This window comes from Rhinolophus sinicus, chromosome 16, assembly GCF_057876585.1.
Source record: "Rhinolophus sinicus isolate RSI-liver-muscle chromosome 16, RSI-T2T, whole genome shotgun sequence".
Lineage (NCBI taxonomy): Eukaryota > Metazoa > Chordata > Mammalia > Chiroptera > Rhinolophidae > Rhinolophus > Rhinolophus sinicus.
Genome location: NC_142516.1, coordinates 9782846 through 9799385, shown reverse-complemented (window position 1 = coordinate 9799385; position 16540 = coordinate 9782846). Strand labels below are relative to the sequence as shown.

Genomic DNA, 16540 nt, shown 5'->3' with positions numbered 1-16540 from the left:
CAGAGTGCATCGTGGGAGAGTGTGCTGGGCCTTGTCTGCTTTCTTTCCTAGGTAAGTGCCTATCTCCTGCAAACCGCTTTTCCCAGGCTCCTCTGCCCACTGGCTTCCTGCTAGGTTGTGCCAATGGGAAGTGGGGGATTGGAGGGTGGGAGAAAGGGAGAAGCCAGGGTATTTCTCTCTCTCTCTCTCTGCTTGGAGCAGGGGACTGTCAATTTTCCAGCACTGGTTGCTGTGTTTTGTGTCTTTAGCTCCTATACAATTACCTATTCCTCTGTGGTTCCGTCCCTGAGGTGGCTCCTGCCACGATTCGAGCTCCTTTAGACAATGTCCCCACTTCCTCTATTTGCCGCTCCAGCCCAGGCGTCACTCCTGCCCATTGCCTGAACTGGATTACCTCACCATTTGCTGTTTGGCTTTTCAGCTCTTCTCTCTCCCATGTACCAATTCCTGGTGTTAAACTTCCTCTGTGTGAAGTACCTCGAGTGGCTTCTGTTTTTCTGACTGGTCCTGACTGGTCCTAGCAGGCGTCTAGGACTTTCCTTCCCCTAGAATGTGCTCCCTCTTCTCCGGGCCCGGAGCCTATTTTTTGGAGAGTCGGAGACGGACCCCTAGAGCACATCACATGGGAACTGGATGGGGCTGTAGCTCCTTCCACTTCTTTGCAGTGAACTTGTTGCAGGGCAAAGCTTTCTCTTGCTGACTCGGTCTGTTGGGGCACAGACGGAGCGTGTGGTGAAGCTGCGATGCTGTCTGTACAGGGCCTTACCAGGGCTCGTCTGCACACACTGGGAGGAGCTGCTGGGCGTCAGAGGAGAGAGAAAAGCAGTGAAGCGGGTAAAGAAAACCCCATCCTGCCACTCCTGCAAAGGGCCTGGACAGAGTAGGCATTCGGAGTATCTCTTCCTCCTAGTTCAGGATCATCCCTGAGACGCAGATTGAAGCCTTGAACTTTAATAGCAGCCCTTGGGAAATGAAGGCTTGTTCCACTCCAGGACAGCTGTGTGTGTGTGTGTGTGTGTGTGTGTGTGTGTGTGTGTGTGTGTGTCTGTGTGTGTGAGTAGGGGACAGGGATGCTCCTTAAGGGAGCCAGGGACAGACTCCTTTGAGTGAGCAGAGGGGAGTAGCTCTGCCTCCCGCCCAGCACCCCTGGGATGCCGTTTGGGGGCTGCTCATAGAAGTCCTGCGGTGGCCTCTCCACTCCCTTTTCCCCTTCCAGAGTTCTGGACAGAAGTCACTCCAGCCAGCCCCCTGCCTCCAGGCCACAACAGGCTGGCCAGATGGAAGGCCCCAGCAGGTCTCTGGCCCTTTCTGGCTGTGCTCCATCCTAGTCTCTTGGTCCCTGGCTTCGTCTGTCACTTTGAAGCCTCCTGTCCCCTCACCCAAGGACCAGGGTAAATCCTAGGATTTCTGGGCTCTCAATTTCCCCATGTTTGCATGTTCTTTGGGGTGCTTACACAGGCTCCCAAGAAGATAGGAGGAGCCCGAGAACTCTCCTAGTCCATCCTCACCCTCCAGGACAGGTGAGGAAATGGAGGCTCAGAATAGACGTGCTGGAAGCGTGCTGCATCATTGGCAGTTTGGTGAAATTGATAGGGGTGACACATGTGATGAGCTGGCCCCAGGCCCCAGGGACATATGTCCTACACCAGCATGTGCAGCCATACTTTATGTGCACTCAAATGTATGTCACACATGTCTATACACCATCATCCCCCCACAGAAACCACAGGCTAAGCAATTGGAGCTCACACAGCATAAACTCACGAACTCTCAACGGCAGACATGCCCACCCACCAATGCACACACACATACCTGGATTTACACTCACATGCACACTCATCAGTACATACTCATAGCTGCACACCTACAGGTGCCCCCATGGAATCACACCCATGTGCACAATCTCACATGTATACAATCTGCTACATGTCCCAGAACATGCATCCATGCAGAGAGCTAACACACACACACATCAGCTCACCAAGTTGTCTTCACACACGTGGACACACTCCACACCCCTGCAAACTTGTGTGTTTACCCCTGTGCAACTACACGGGTGAGAGCAGCGTCCAGATACCCCTCCAGTGTCGCTCCCATGCAGGTGACCGTGGGGATGACCACAGCTGTAAGCATAGCCTGCCGCAAGGTCACATGTGCCACTGCCCACGTGCAGACTCGGGCACACACACCATCACACACAGCGCCTCCGCTGGCTGTCCTCCACCGTCCCCACAGCAGCTATGCGCTCTGAGGCCTCAGGGAACCTGGACCTACCTGGCTGTCCTTGGGACACAGAAAGCACCCTGCCCACCCCCACCCCAGCCCCTACGCTGGGCAGCCTGGGTCCCTGGTGAGGATGAGGGCTGCCCAGAGCTCACAGTCCTGGGGCCAAAGTCTTGTTTGCAAATGCTGAGCGGAAGTTGCACAACCTGCCCTCGCTGGCCAGGGTGACTCCGATTTATTGTCTCCGGCTTCCCCTTGGCTGCAGGCCCAGACCCAGGCCCAGCCAGCCAACCTGTTTCTCTGAAGAGGGTAAGGAAGGTGTCTCCTCCCTCCCCTGGCCCGGGAACTGGTGGCCAAAGAGGACTTCACCAGTACCCCGCTCTGTGTGCCACCCGCCTGAAGCGGAGATGCACGGAACTTAGCGCCCACCGCTCCTCTTTCAGATGGGGCGCTAAAGCCCAGGGAAGGCAGGGGCCTGCCCAGGGTCACACAGCAAGCGAGAAGCACAGCGGGGCTTGCAGCTGGGCTCCGTCCTCTTTCCAAACCATTTGTCAAACGAAAGATCACACAGAAGCTCAATTGTTCTAATGCAGATGAGCCGAGCTACTCTGGGTGTAGAAGGGGAGACCCCAGAGTCTGAGTCAGGACCACCCTCCAGCCCCCACTCCCACCATGGCTGCGTTAGTTCATTAGAGGATCAGTGTGCCAGATCACCACATCACGAGGCTATTAAATTTCTAACAACGTGTATGAGATGAATTGGCAAGGCCTTCGAGGGCCATAGGAAGCCATGATCTGGGACCTTCAGACCTCTCTCCATCTTGAGCCTGCAGCTTAGACTGGGGCGTGGTCCGCTCTGCCCCCCCCCTCCCCCCAGGGTTGTTATTCCAGTTCCCTCCAGCAGCAGTAGCAGGGGGTAGGGTAGAGACAAATCAAACATTCAAACATTCCTGAAAATCCCAGAAATCTAAAGCTATTAGAAACCGTCCCACGCCTGCAGGCCTATTTTCTCCCTCCTTTCTTCCTCCGCTCTCTCCCTTCCTACCTTTCTTTCTTTCTTGCTGCCTGCCTTTCTTCCTCAGTTCATCCAAGTGAAAGCCGCTAGGCAGGTCTTAGTGGGGCGGCACGATGGCCCTTGGGATGCTGGAGTTAAAGTTGGCTGGGACAGTAGCCCAGCAAATCCGAGGATGGATACACACACACACACACACACACACACACACACACACACACACGGGATAAAGCAGATGAATAATCAAATGTGGGTTAAAGGAGACAGATTTCTCACTGATGAGAAAGGTACAAATAGGGAAAGGAGGGCACTGAAGAATCCTGTGGCACTGAACTGAAATTGGAGTTATCAGCGAGAACACACGGCTTAAAGTGTATGCGTGTGTGTGTTCTCCAGGTCTATTCTCCAAGGTCTGGGAGCAGCGATGCCTTAGTTGCAAGGAACACACGTAGCACGAAGACCCTACTTTCAAAATGCCATTCTCCCCTAGACAGGAATCAAAGAATGAGGAGGACACAAGCGCTAGCTGGAAGGAGCTTCTTCTGTCCAAATCTGGTGTAATAGAACATCAGAATAAATAATGATAGCAGTGGATCCTCACCCATTGAATAAACTTGAAATCCATGAATCTACACCACTACAAAGAAACAGAGAGAAGAATGTGCTTCCTGTCAAATAATAAATAAAAGAGGGGAAGTCACCTTTTGGCAACTGTTATGATAATAATTATTTCAGGTAGGAAACGCCAATGAATGCTAAAACTAGGGGTGTGAATGGACGAGGGTGCAGGATGTTTACATAATACTGTCTCTTCACACGGTACTTACTACTTAAATAAAATATAAAAGTAACAAAATAACTTGACAATGGAGAAAGCTATCTAATGGTGAATTGATCAAAGTTAACACCACCAGGGTCAACAAATACAGGTTATGTGGCACCTGCGAGGAAGAATGAGAAAACATAGCATTACTCCTCTGATATTTCTGCCCAAGATCCATCATCGGGGCATAACCGCAAGGAAATAGACAAAGACGAATTGAGCAACATTCTGCAGAATGATTGTCGTGTTATCTTTAAAACATCAAGAGTGTGGAACTCAAGGCAAGACAGAGGAACCGTCGTAGGCTGAAGGAGACTGGAGAGATATAACAGGGATGCTACGTCAGTCACTTTCTGGTATAATTGACACCACATTTACATTCAAATTATACCAGCTTGCCCATCATGGGCACAACTGGTGAAACGTGAGTGGGGTGTCTCGATAAAAGGCATATAGAGTTCTTTGTACCACTCTTGAGTATTTTTCTTCATTTGAAATATTTTAAAATAATATTATTTTTTAATCCCATGCAGCACAACATTATAAAAGTATAAAGAAGGCTCCTGGATGGATGTCTCAAAAAAAATGAGGAAGCAGAAGGGTTGCCTGATGACCTCATCTCCTGGGGGAGGGTTTGGGATGAATTGAGGTGGGCACCTAGAAACCAAGCAAAGCAAGAGAAAAAAGAAGGGGTTGGGGGGGAACATTAACAACTCTGGAGAAGACAGACATCCAAGAAAATAAATATAATCATAGTACTCTATGTGACTGTGCTGGCAACAAAGTTTACAGTGTAACAAAATAAACCCGAGCATTTATTTAACCAATAAATTATGCTATCATATATATCATATCATATATGATATCATATAAGGAAGATGGTACCAGGAGAAGCAGTGAGGGAGATGGTATGGGAAGGAAATTGTTTTTTAAAAAAGATTTTATTAGGGAAAGGGAACAGGACTTTATTGCGGAACAGTGTGTACTTCCAGGACTTTTCCAAGTCAAGTTTTTGTCCTTTCAATCTTAGTTGTGGAGGGCACAGCTCAGCTCCAGGTCCAGTTGCCAGTTGTTAGTTGCAGGGGGCAGAGCCCACCATCCCTTGCAGAGTCGAACTGACAACCTTGTGGTTGAGAGCCCACTGGCCCATGTGGGAATCAAACCGACAGCCTTCGGTATTAGGAGCACGGAGCTCCAACCACCCGAGCCACCGGGCCTGCCCGGGAAGGAAATTCTTATCTTCCAAAATAGGAAGACAGATGATATCTAAAACTGAAAATCAAGAAGTAACAGTATAAGCATGTTATTTCACAAAAGTCAATGAAAAAGAAACTTCTGTGTCTTCTTAAAAACAGTTGCCTCTGGTGGTTGGGAGTTGGGGACAAAGATTCAATAGGAGACTGCTGTTTTCATTATAAATCTTGAAGAACAAAGTGCATGTATAATTTTAGTAAAACTTGAAATCAAAACAGAAAAATATAATTAAAATAAATACATTTTGATCAAACAGTATGTTTGGACAATTTGTGGAGTTGGCTATTTAGCAAAATCTACAAAAGTATCTCCCAAATGCTAAAATGCTGATAAAACAGAAAATTACTTTTTAAGGCATTTAAAAAAAAATCAGTCTAAAATGAGAATTTCCCATGTGATACTATAAAGAAATATTCATAGAACATTATTTAAGAAGAAGAAGAAATACACTAGAAGAGTAAATGTCTCATGAACCCCTTAGCTTTGGGCCAAATTGAATAGTTCTTGAAACACTGATAGGAAGGAGATCTATCCATTAGAAAAATATACTCTAAATAAAAAAATATGTATTTTTAAAAAGATTTAGGAAAACTAGTCATTTTGGTAATATGGGGAAGTGGTCCTTCAACGAGCGTTTGGAGAACTAACTTTGGCTAAATTGGCCCTTGGGTGTTTGGCAATCTCGCTGGACCTACCCCTAGATGCAGACCACTTCCACCCCAGTCCAGCCCGAATGCCATTGGCAGCCTCCCTGGAGGAGGGGACTCCTGCTCTACACACCAGTCCTGTGTGGTGTAAACTTCCCATTTCACAGATGAGAAAATGGAGCTTGGAGAAATGACTTGACTTGCCCAAAGCCTCACAGTCAAAAAGTTGCCCAACTGGACTTGGCACACAGGTTGATGAACTCCAAGGCCAGGGTTCTCTCCTCGCTCCCTCACCCCTTGGCTCTCCCACCTGTTGGCGCCAGACCTAATAAAAGCCTCACTGGCCCCTGAGATGGGCTGGGAAGTGATGTGTCATTAGAGTATGAGATGCTGGAAGCTCCCGCCGTGTGTCATTATGTCTAATTATATGAGTTCAGGCTTCTGCGTGGGCTGGTGGAGCCAGAGCGTCTCCATGCCCAGGTGGCCAAGGAATTTCTAAGGCTGAGTCCTGGGACAGGGGCTGTGGAAGGGTCCTCGCAGCAGCCCTGGGAGCAAGGTCTGTGTTCCCTGAATCTGCTGGGGAAAACCAGCTCCAGGCCCCTCCCTGGGGCTGTGAAGAAGGTCGGGCTGGGGAGGTGCTACCTCTCAGCACCTGCCTCTCCGCACCTTCTTAGCAGACCCCCACCTGGGCAGGGATTGGAGTAGAAGGAGACGGCTTCATCCTCATCCAGTTCTGGTGCACGCTCACCCACTTATGACTTTCATCCCCATGTCACCACCATCCCCATCCACATGAGCAGCTTTGAGGCAAAGGGTTGACATGGGTGACAATTCTAAGTCACATTGAGAGCCAGGAAGCTGGAACACAAGAGGAATGCTGGCAGTGGGGCCGGAAAAGTCGGTGGATGACAGGACACGAGGTTGTGACTTTCAGGAGTTCAGACTTCACACTGCTGGTTGCAGGGAGCCAAAGAGAAACTACCAGGCAACTCTTTCTGCGCTGGAGGAACAATCTGCCTTAAGATTCGAGAGTGCACAGGGGCACTGGGAGAGGTCATGCAAGTCCCGTTCTGAACTAACTCCGCGTGGGAGTTCGAGGTAGCCCCTTCCACCCTGCGGGCCTCAGTTTCCAAGAATGGAAAATGGAGATAACCAGCTGCTGCTCCCAGTCATGGGTGAATTCTGGCTGTGAGGTGGCTTCGTGATCTGCGAGGCTCAGGGTGGAAGCTTCCACCTGAAATGTCTGCTCAGGTGGCTACCAGAACAAGGTGGGACTTCAGGTAGACCCTGCTTTATTTGGCTCCATGGAGGCATGTGAAAAGTTGTGTGTAGTTTGAACTTCTATAAAGGGAGACCCATTTACAATATACATGGAGGAGCCAACTACTTTAACGTATCCAGCTGTGAATCCCCAGGTGTGACATTGTGTTCAATCAATTGGAATTTTCGTATATTGGGTTGACAGCTCAGACAGGTTCTGAAAAGTTAGTCCACACTGCATGGAGGTGGAGGTGGCAGGACTCCAGTTTCTATGGTTTTCAGAGTATAGGGACTTTCTCCCGAGCATTAATCTCATCCAGAAGAGGCCCAGGGCCTCCCGCGTGATCTTGAAAGGAGAGGGCTCTGGACAGAAGAGGAAGGGGTCTGTGCTTTCCCCACCCACGGAGCCTGAAGGTCAAACCAGGTTATGTTAGGGGGTGTGGTGATTTCACCTGGGGAATTTGTAGATTACCAAGATTTGCAGGGCAGGAAACCAGGGACTTTCTCTGGAGAGACAGGGATATTTTAGACTCCGATTCCCATTCATAGAGGGAACTTCAAGCCTGTGCCAGGCACTTGGTACCTATTATCCCATTTCATTCCTTCAACAATCCATTAATTTACAGACAAAGCCAGCAAGTGTCAAAAAGGTAAAGAGGCTCGCCAAGGTCACAGGGCAAGTTAAGCACTGGGGCCAGAATTTGAACCCAGCTCTCATGATGCAAGGCATGGGGCTGGTCCCACCAAGCCAACTTGAAGTTCCCTTGAGAGCAATAGAGTCAGACACGGGGGTGGCATCTGGGACAGAGGTGACCTTCTAAGCGGTCAGTGCTAAGGTGACCCCATGGGAAGGTCATTTGTGTCTTCTGTTTTTGGTTTGTCCTGGAAAGTCCCACATCTTTTGCAGAACTGCTTCCTAGTATCTTTGTGTGAATTTTATGCCAAGGGCAACCAAAGGCCAGGCTTGACTCGGAGGCCAGAGAACAGGAGCTCAAGGCAAAGGGCCCCTCCTGGCCTGGGGCCCCAGCAGGTGGGTGGAGTAAATCTGTGTTCATTGGCCCCCACTGCCCTGAGCAGGGGTCTGGAAGACCCGAAGAGAGTCCCCCAGGCTGAGACTGCACTCGCTCCAACAGGGCTGCCTGGGATGCCGAGACTATACGGACAGAGTGGGACTTTAGGTTGAGACCTGGGTTCAAATCCCCATCCTATCGGTTACTTGGACAGTTTTCCTCACCTCTCCGTGCCTTTGTTTCTCCATCTGTAAAATGGGACCACTACTCATCAGATGGAAGGGATGAGCTGATATGAGAGCACATGCAATGTGATAGCCCATGAGCAGCACAGCCCACAAAGGAATGGGAGCTGTGTGAGGTTTCCTGGTGCCCCTCCAGCTCCTACCAGTCACCGCGAAGGAGCAGAACCTGTGCCCAACATGCTCGCATGCCTGCCTGGGCACTGGAGTGGCCCTGGGGAGATCATGACGGACCAGTTATGGTCCCTGCCCTTTGGGAGGAGGCAGAACCAAGCCAGCTGGTAAGGGCTGCAGTAGAGGGATGCACAAGGGACCCTAGGAGAGGGGAGGAGGACACTGCCTGCCTAGGCTCAGGAAGACTTCACAGGAGGAGAGGCTGGGGGAGAGTGTGAATATTTAATAACGTGCTTGTCATGGTCACTGATCAATCAGAAAGGACACCAGCTGCGAACCATCAGTGTGATTATGAATGCTTTGGGGAAGGGCATTTGATTTGGGCCCTGACATCCTGACAGATGAATAGGAGTTTCTCAGGCAGGTGGGAAAAGGACATTCCAGGCAGAGAGAACGGCATGTGCTAAGGCCCGATGACGAGAAAAAGAAGGGGATGCTTAGAAGAGTATGGCTGGAGCCTAGGAGTTTGGGCGACACGGTTAGGACACCTCTGATGGTGTCCTATCCGCATCGGTGACTCTGACGAGCTGACACTATAGTAGGAGTTTCCAGGGTCTGAGCCCTGGTCCCATTCCAGGCTCACAATATTTACTTGGGGCAGTGGGGTTACTTGGGGTCTGCTCCTGGCTCCATTCTCCTGGGAGAGGGTCTGGCAAGGGTAGGCAAGAAGGAGAGGCTCGGGCAAGGGGCTCTGGAGAGACTGTTGGACCAGGAAACTGAGGCAGATACTCAGTTGTGTGGGTGGGACCAACACAAAGGGAGGTAGAGACACTGGTGACCCAGGTGCCTCTGTCTTTCATTCCAGCCCCCAGAGGGGCACCAAGGCTTCCTGTTGGCTCAGGAAAATCTCAGGGACGTTTTGGGACTAAGGAACCTGGTTCTAGCACAAGCTGTGTTGCTTATGTGCTGTGTGACCTTGAATAAGGCACGAACCCTCTCTGGGCCTCAGGTTATCCCTATACAGCACGAGGGAGCCTATTGATTTCTCCCTTGGAAATTCAGGGTGTGCCAAGCTGATTCTCTCCTGCCAGGCCTCGTGGGAAACATAAGGGATTTGGACTCGGGCAGAACTGATTAGGGTCTCTACTTTGGGATGTACTGGATGTTTGACTCTGAGCAAGTGTTAAGTTCTGGGCCTTCATTTCCTTATCCATAGAATGTGGACTTGATGGGCAAGGTCAATATTACATGGAATAATTGAGAAAACTCTGGGTTTCTGGAGACAAGACAATAGAAGTGGTAGCAGAAGAGGCTTGCCTCCTCCCTTGCCTTCTAAGGGTCTATTTTCCAGGCAAGCCTGCTCAGCTGCAGGGCCTTGCTGATGCTGGAGCTCCGTGGGGAATGAGGAGGAAAGCCATCTCATTTACTGTTCTCCCAGGACATGTTTGAGGACAAATTGGGGTGCAGTTAGTAATAACCAGCCATAAACCATGGCTGTCTTGAGGAAACTGGAGTCTCTGACCCTCTGGTGATGACAGGAGATGCAGAAATCAAGGAGAGACAGAGGCCAGGAAAGATGTGTAGGCAGCCTGTGCGAAACAACCCTGGGAGAGGGTGCGATGTTGCAAGGAAGCTGGCTCTAGAAAGTTCTTCAGCAGGACGCCCTGATTGGTTTAGTTCCCTTCTCCAGCGTCCCCAAAGAACTCCGGTGGAGAGAGCTGCTTTACTTTGCAGCAGTTTGGGAACTGGATTTGGGTTGGGTAATTTTTTTTTTTAAATCTCATGCATTTGCTTGCTAATTGATGGGTTCATTTGTTTGTTGGATGTGACTCCTTGCTGAGACTGGTCTTGGTGGCCAGGAATAGGAAGGCCCAGTTATAGCCGGAGATTCAGGTAAGGAGCCTTTCTGCTGCTTAGAACACAGTAGTTGCTCAGTAAATATCCATGTTCACCAACCATTGCCCTTGCATTGGGACCCTGTCCATGGTTGTCTCGAGCCCCAAAACTAACCAATTTTTTCACACTCCCCAAGTGGCCTGAGCCCCCTGACGCCCCATCCCCCTCTGCACACAAGAATACTTAACCTAGAGCCCAGGAGTTCCTTTTAGAGCCTGCTGGATTGGTTTCCTTTTCGCTTCCTTTCTCTTCCTCTCCAGTGGGGGCTGGGCTGGGACACAGCTGGTGGGGTGGAGGGGGGCTTTCCCCCAGACAGCTTCTCTGCACAGCCTCCTCAACCCGCCACACCCGGGTCTGCATTCCTCCATCCTTAATACCTCCTCTGGGAACACAGGCTTTCAGAAACCTGAGAAGACCAACCAGCCGACAACGTTCGATGTTCGGTGCAGGGCTGAGGGAGGTGGGCCCAGACTGGTGGGGGAGAAGGGGTGGGGCTTGGCTTCTGCCTTTGCTGCAAACAGAAACTTCAGGCCTTCCTCTCCTCTTTCAGCTGCTCTAGTCTCCCAGACCAGGGAGCAGAGTGTTGGCTTTTGTTAAATCCACTTGGGGAGATGGGGGCTAGAGAAGGAAAGCAGTCATGGTAATTTGGAAAGGTAGAGGAAGGACCCCTGTCACTTCCGGGACCCTTCACTGCCCCTTTAGGCTTCCAGACAATAGGGCAGACTACTAGCAGGACCAAAAACAACCAGAGAGGTGAAGCTACCAGCCCAGGGTCACATAGCGAGGAAGTGGAGGGCCTGGGGTTCAAATCCAGGTTGGTTCTAAAGCACTGCACTGCTTCCGCGTCCATGTACAGTTGGAAATATTCCTTTCATGCACACCTCTCCCTGGTCAAGTTGCGAAATTCTTCCTTTCAAGGATTTGTTCATTCCATTGATGTAAGTAAGCTCCCACCCACCCCCACCCCACTATACTTTTAGAATCTTAAAATTGTGACTCATTTCATCCTGAAAGGAGTGTTAGAAATTGATTTGTTCCATTCCTTCTCCTTACAGACGAGGAAACTGAGGTGCAGAAAGGGGCCATGACTTGCCGTGTCAGACCCAGGCCCCCTAAGACACAGCCTGCTTTAGTGGCCAGAGTCTAGTCAGGCAGACTGGGCTGGAATCCTGACTCTGCCATTTCCTTTCTGGGTGACCTTGGCCAGTGGCTGTTACTTTTTTGCACCTCAGTTTTCTCACCTATTAAATGGGGATCATAATACCTTCATTGAAGTGTTGTTGTAAAGATTAAAGGAGGTCCTAGGTTTGGAGGCAGTGGCATCGTTCTAGCACACAGTAGGTACTCAGTACAGGCTGGCTGCCTTCCTTCTTCCCTAGCAAGGGAAAACTGAATCTTAAAGCACTGAGACCAGGGCCACTACCCCTTTACTGGGCCCTGGGAGGGGGATAGGGGGGACCAGTGAGTGATGGGCGAGGGCTGGCTTGCACTGGCAGGCGAGAGCTGATTGTTAAGAGCTGGTGGTTAAACATTTGGGAATTTCAAGGCAGTTGTTGGTAGCACTAAATCAGCCCTGGTGGGAGTACTTTACACTATGGAAATTGGCAAACACTACAAATCGGGGATTTTTATTTTTTTTTAAATAAAAGCCAATAGTGTGGGATTTGCCAGCAGTAGGAAGTGACTCATGGTATCATTATGCTTATTTTATAATTGAGACTCTGGGGCTGGCTGTGCCAGCTAAATGCATCTGCATATCTATTATAAATTGCAGCTTCACCATTTCCCAGCTGTGTGACCTTGGGCAAGTCACTTTACCTCTCTGAGCTTTTATGTCAGGCAGGGAAACTGAGGCAAACACTCAGCTCTACGGGTATCTTTAAAGGGAGATAACACTGGCACCCACCTCATAGGCTTGTTGGGATGATTAAATGAAATGACGTGTAAAATGTAAAGTGCTAGGTTATGAGGCTGACCAACAATTGATAGCATTAATATTATTTTCAGCAGGTTCTGGCTTGGTATCTTCCCCTAATTGTAACCTAGTGAGAAAGATGTTGTCACCTTTGATTTCCCAATGAGGAAACTGAGGCTCTGGTTGGTGAGGTGACTCGTTCAAAGCCTCACTGCTAAAAGGTGGCTTTGAAATCTGGTCTGATTGGCTCCAACACTGGGTTCCTGCCAAGTCCCTTGGCCTCAGCCCTGTTCTGGGGGGTTGACTCCAGAGTATGGGTTGTGGTATTTGGCAACTGCCTTCAGGCAGAACGTGTGAGGTCAAGATGGCTGCTTATGCCAAGGGGCTGCCTGAGCAACTTGGTTCAGAGCCCAAAGCCTGAGATTTTTAAGCCAAGCAGCACCCACACATGCCTCCTTCTTCAGGGGTTCTGGACACCCCACCCCCACTCACTGCCTCTGGTGTGCGCCTCTACCTATGAACCCTGCCTTGGGAGAATCACCCTCAAAAAGCAGGACCCACAGAATATCATTGAATGAGGGAAAATGGATTTTCTTTCCCAATGATGGGTTAGCCCCTCGTTGCTCCCATTCCTGGAACAGAGGGCAGGTTTGAGGCTGTGGGTAGGGAGTGGCAGTGCCCAGACCCTGGCAAGCCCCTTCTCCCCCTTTTTATTTAAAAATTTTAATTACAATTCATTACATTCAATATTCTATTAGTTCTGGCAAGCCCCTTCTCAAAGAAAACCTAATCAAACCTTCTCGGATGCCACGTCCTGCCCTCTTCCTCCTTGCTTTCATTCCTCTTTAGCCAGTCTCCATCTAGTTCCTTCTCCCCTCACCCCCCAAGACAAGCCTAGGAAGTCCTGATGCCTGGAAAAATTACCCCCATTCCCAGAACACCAATGGTAGGGCTGAGAAACCCAACAACCAAATGCCCTTATTCAGAACACTTCCCTCACGTTTGGGACCTGGGGTTGATGGATGGATGGTATCACTGGCTCTACATCCAGGGGAATCCTTGCCTCCATCTCCTCTGAGAGCAGCCAGCCCCTCTGGTCATGCAGGGGAGGCCTCAGGCCCAGAGGAGACTCACCTTAGCCACACACTCCAGGAGTTTCTGGAAGAACGCTTTGGCCCCTCACATTCTTCCCCAAAGCCAAGGGGATGCCTGGACCCCTGGGAAATAAATATGGCCAGTGTGGGACCCTACTGACGGTTCAAAGCAGAGTGAGTTGGAACACAGATACTGGACCCATCAGATGGCTCCTTACATCGTGTTTTAGACAAATTGGTTAACCTCTCCATGCATCGATTTTCTCGTCTGTAAACATTCTCACTGGGGACACTGATGCCCATATCACAGAGCGGTGCCTGGACTATGTAAGTGCAGAACTCAGTGCCCGACTGAGGTGATCTATCTGCTGATTTATTTATTCACCTGGCCAGTTATGGCTTCATTTGACATGAATAACAAGGTGACCATATAATTTATTGTCCAATGCAGAAAACTTTCAAGAGTGAAAGGGGACGGCATTCTCAATGATGCTGGGACAGCAGGCACAATCCAGGACGGCCCTGGGCAGGCAGAGACCTCTGGTCTCACTGGGAATCTTGTGCCTTCCCTGTGCCAGGCTCCGGGCAGATGCACAGGCCCAGGCGAATCCATCACAACCTCTGCCCCAGGGGAGGGGAGAGAAGTCTCATTTAGCTCAATATCAGGAGAGAACAGGGGTCCGGAAAGCAAACCAGGGCCCAAGTCCCAGGGTTTTGTGATGAACCTCCTTCGGAGGCCAAATAACGTTTCCACCGTCCCCCTCATCACGTCGGATGGCTCTCAGCAGCCACTAACGTCGCCTCTTCCGTGGGAGCATGATGGTTTTGAATGTTCGTGGGGAGACTGACAGCACCACGTCCTTTGTTGTTTTCATATCCACAGTCTCTGGGTCCCAGTTTCCTCATCTGCAAAATGAGCAGCTGTCACTACCGTTGGAGTTGAGATAGTCAAGAGAAGGTACGTGAAAGGAAGTTGTTGGTGCTCATTACGAGTCAGTAAGATTTGAATCTGTTTTTTGAAATGGCAAGTATCGGAGGGTGGTGGTGGGAGGTGGGATGTGGGGACCTCACCTCAGGCATCTCTGACTCTTGCTGGCTGCATCTGTAAAGTGAGGGTTGGAATGATAATCCCCCAAAGCCCTCCCTGCCTTAATTTAAAATGGTTAATTTGCATCACTTCCACATTCCAGGGCCTCCTGGGTGTGGATCTACCATGTCAAGCCTGTAGCACACTCAGAGTTGGTGACTGTCACTGCCAAAGGTAGGAGGAGATAACTGCTTAGCAGGTAAAGCATGAAAGGCTTACAGATGGCTTCCCTCTGGGCAGGAAGAGGTGTGACACCCTGCATTTAACCTACTGTTCTTTGTTTAGAGCCGCATCTTAGCTCCATAGACCTTCCAGCTCTAGAGCATCGTGTATAGCTTTTCGTTAAGTGTTTTCAGGAACACAAGCTCATGTGACAACCGCAATCCTGAGACTGCCCTCATTTTACAGATGAGCAAACTGAGGCCCAGAATGAAGAAGTAGATTGCCTGAACTTGCACAGCTGAGTTTTCGAGTCTCAAAGAAACTATGTCTGGCCTCTTTCAACAACCCTACAGGTACCCAGAGATGATGAATATATATATATATATATATATATATATATATATATATATATATATATATATATATATATATATATATATATATATATATTAGCTCCAAAGTCAAACCTCACAAATGAATTTGGGAGCTGTTGGAGAAATTGTTCTTCCTTGCCTGTCCAGTGTTTTCTGTTTTTCTTGTCCTTGAGGGCAGAGCCATGGCTGAAACTTCTGTTATTTCCCATAGTGCTTAGAGCAGCTCACAGAGCAGCTGCTTGCTAAACACGGATTTCATGCAAATATGTTGGAATACGATACAGTGATAGAAAAGGAAGTATCTCTGTATGGAGTGCTAGGAAGCGATCTCCAAGAAGTGAAGAAAACATAGGTGTGCAGCAGTGTGGACTGGCTGTGAATGAAGCCGTAACTGGCCAGGTGAATAAATAAATCAGCAGATAGATCACCTCAGTCGGGCACTGAGTTCTGCACTTGTGTAGTCCAGGCATCGCTCTGTGATATGGGCATCAGTGTCCCCAGTGAGAATGTATACAGATGAGAAAATCGATGCATGGAGAGGTTAACCAATTTGTCTAAAATATGATTTAAGGAGGCATCTGATGGGTCCAGTATCTTTGTCCCAAATTGCGAAAAATGAGAAAGAAAAAAAAATGCACACATGCACATATATACATACGTATGTACACATCCACATAGAACAGTGTCTGGGAGCAGAATGTCTGGCAACACCGGTTCCCTCCATGGAAAAGAAGAAGGTAGCTGGGGGCTGGGGGTGGAAAGGAAACTTTTCACCATGTACCCTTCCACACCTTTTGATTTTTGAATTGTGGGGAAGTATTATCTTTTAAAAAAATAAATTAAATTAATATTTTAAAAAGCAAAATAGCTAAAAAGGAGGTTGACTGTTTTAAAAAACGAGCCCTGTGATGACATGGAGGGGACTGATGCTTTTTGCATTCCCTGTCCTTACCAAAATGCTCAGTTGATTTCCCAGCATGCACTGAGCAATGGGAAAATCCTAGAAGGTCAAGGTCTACCGGACTTTGGGAGACTCACTCCGATTTACCAGTCGGGAAACTGGCCCAGGGTCACACAGGGAGTGAGTGGCAGAGCTGGGGTGGGAGGGAGTCCTGAGCCCAGCAAGCTGGGTTTGCTCCTCCTGCAAAGCCCCATAAACTCTTGTGAAAGTTCTTGTTCGGATGCAAAGCCATCAGGATGTGGAGAAAGCCCCAAAGACAAGAGGCCTCCGTTTCATATTGGACATAATGTAAAATCTGAGTCCCTCAATGCAGTGACCTTTGCAAACAACCAGGGTGACCCTAAAATTGATTATCCAAATCAAGACACTTTTGGAGTGAAAGGGATGCTCTTAATATTCACAGTCAGACGATAAGCACAAAGGAGGCTTCCTGAGAAAACCAAGATTATCCTCTCACTAAGGTGCC

At 49.2% G+C, this 16540-nt stretch overlaps 1 long non-coding RNA gene across 1 annotated transcript; it reads left to right on the top strand.

Annotated features, from left to right (window-relative positions):
• The first annotated feature begins 13 nt into the window (after positions 1–13).
• On the top strand, positions 14–15101 carry LOC141571185 (uncharacterized). The gene is made up of 4 exons (XR_012495937.2): positions 14–51; positions 14374–14448; positions 14681–14751; positions 14986–15101. It is a non-coding gene; the product is annotated as an uncharacterized LOC141571185 (long non-coding RNA).
• Positions 15102–16540: the final 1439 nt, after the last annotated feature.